The sequence below is a fragment of the Cebus imitator genome, unplaced genomic scaffold (assembly GCF_001604975.1).
Source record: "Cebus imitator isolate Cc_AM_T3 unplaced genomic scaffold, Cebus_imitator-1.0 Scaffold4, whole genome shotgun sequence".
NCBI lineage: Eukaryota > Metazoa > Chordata > Mammalia > Primates > Cebidae > Cebus > Cebus imitator.
In genome coordinates this window covers 1,372,169-1,374,851 of record NW_016107319.1, presented here as the reverse complement: position 1 = coordinate 1,374,851, position 2,683 = coordinate 1,372,169, and positions in this window count along the sequence as shown.

Below are 2,683 nucleotides of genomic sequence, written 5' to 3'. Positions count from 1 at the left end.
ACTGTTTACAATAGCAAAGACCTGGAACCAACCCAAATGCCCATCGACGATAGACTGGACAGGGAAAATGTGGCACATATACACCATGGAATATTATGCAGCCATCAAAAATGATGAGTTTGTGTCCTTTGTAGGGACATGGATGAACCTGGAAACCAGCATTCTCAGCAAACTGACAGAAGAGCAGAAGATCAAACACCTCATGTTCTCACTCATAGGCAGGTGTTGAACAATGACAACACATGGACACAGGGAGGGGAGCACTACACAGTGGGGTCAGTTGGGGGGAAATAGGGGAGGGACAGTGGGGCGTGGGAAGCTGGGGAGAGATAGCAAGGGGAGAGATGCCAAATGTAGGTGATGGGGAGGAAGGCAGCAAATCACACTGCCATGTGTGTACCTATGCAACAATCTTGCATGTTCTTCACATGTACCCCAAAACCTAAAATGCAATAAAATAAATGGAAAAAAAAATAAGGGTAGTCACCCCAACATCTGTACCCATTTAAATTCAGTAAATTTACAGAGGAAGGTCTTCAGGACTGAGATTTTAGTTATAGATTAAAAGAAGTTGGCCAGGTATGGTGGCTCATGCCTGTAATCCCAGCACTTTGGAAGGCTGAGGCAGGTACATCGCCTCAGATCAGGAGTTCAGCACCAGCTTGGCCAACATGGCAAAACCCATCTCTACTAAAAATATAAAATTTAGCTGGGCATGATGGTATGCAACTGTAATTCCAGCTACTTGGGGGGCTGAGGTGAAAGGCTTGCTTGGAGCTAGACTCCATCTCAAAAAAAGAAAGAAAGAAAGAAAGAAAGAAAGAAAGAAAGAAAGAAAGAAAGAAAGAAAGAAAGAAAGAAAGAAAGAAAGAAAGAAAGAAAGAAAGAAAGAAAGAAAGAAAGAAAGAAAGAAGGAAAGAAAATTAGCCGGGCATGGTGGCAGAAACCTGTAATCCCAGCTGCTTGGATTGCTGAGGCAGGAGAATCGCTTGAACCCAGGAGGCAGAGGTTGCAATGAGCTGAGATCATGCTACTGCTGTCCAGCCTGGATGACAGAGCAAGACTTTGTTTCAAAAAACAAATAAAAGTTAATCACTTAGGTCTTTAGATGAATGCACACTTACATGTAGACATACAGCTTAGAAGGTATATAACCTCTTGAAAACTTTGTAATTTTGAGTTAGTCTGGTGATATTTTCCAGGCCTTCTCCCTGTAACCAGTTACACAAATAAAAACTCCCTTCTTTCCCAGTTCATCTGCATCTTGCTATTCGGCCGCAAGAATACATAGCCTGACCCTCAGTTTGGTCCAGGAACATTTCTGTTAAGCAGGTAACTACTCTTACCAGTTGGGTATGTTTTCTTCCAGACTTTTCTGGGCACTTATCGGTGTAGAATCCTGACATTGCTCTCAAGGCTTCACCACTCCACAGTTCCAACAGAGAATAGAGCATGCCCTCCCCAGCACTGTTTTTCCTGCTGTCAATACAGTGAGGCACAATTTTAAATCTGATGAAATTCTGCATCTGTGTCAGAGATGTTTCAGAGCAACTCCACCTTAAATAGGGGCTGAGTAAAATGAGAGTGAGACCTACTGGGCTGCTGTTCCAGGAAGTTAAGGCATTCTTAGTCACAGGATAAGATAGGTCAGCACAAGATACAGGTCACAAAGAACTGGCTGCTAAAACAGCATATGCTAAAGAAGCTGGCCAAAACCCACACGAACCAACAGAACCATGAAAGTGACCTCTGGTTGCCCTCACTACTCATTATACACTAATTATAATACATCAGCATGCTAAAAGACACTCCACCAGCACCATGACGGTTTACAAATGCCATGGCAACGCCAACAAATTGCCCTATATGGTCTAAAGGTGGGAGAAACCCCAGTTCCAGGGATTGCCCACCCTGTAGCAGAAAACTCATGAATTATCCACCCCTTGTTTAGCAAATAATTGAGAAATAACTATAAGTATATTCATTTGAGCAACCCATGCCACTGCTCTGCTTATGGAGTATTCATTCTTTTATTCCTTTACTTCTCTAATAAATTTCCTTTCACTTCTTTCTGGCATGAGGTCCAAGAACCCTCTCTTGGGGTCTGGATTGGGACCTCTTTCCAGTGACATCTGGTCTAGACTCATCTTATGTCATGGGGTTGATGAATCAGGAATCTCATATGAATCGGAAAAATTGTTGAATTGTGAGGAGACTCTGCTTCCTGGTATCCCTGCCTCTCATTTAATATGTAACACTGAGAAGGTATGTTTTCCTTCCTTTTTTTTTTTTTGAGACGGAGTCTGGAGTGCAGTGGTACGATCTCGGCTCACTGCAACCTCCGCCTCCTGATTCTAGCAATTCCCCTGCTGCAGCATCCCAAGTAGCTGGGACTACAGGTATGTGCCATCATACCCGGCTAATTTTTTTTATTATTTTTTTTAGTAGAGACAGGGTTTCGCCCTTTTGGCCAGGATGGTCTTGAACTCCTGATGTCATGATCCACCCACCTTGGCCTCCCAAAGTGCTGGGATTACAGGCATAAGCCACTGCACCCGGCCTAGTAGCTTCACCTTCCTAAATCAGTTTCCTCAACTACAATGAGAGCATCAAATACAGTGAGTTCCAAGTTTCTCTTCAAAAAATCAGTATGTCAGTAGGTTCAGTTTTCTTTTTCTTTGTT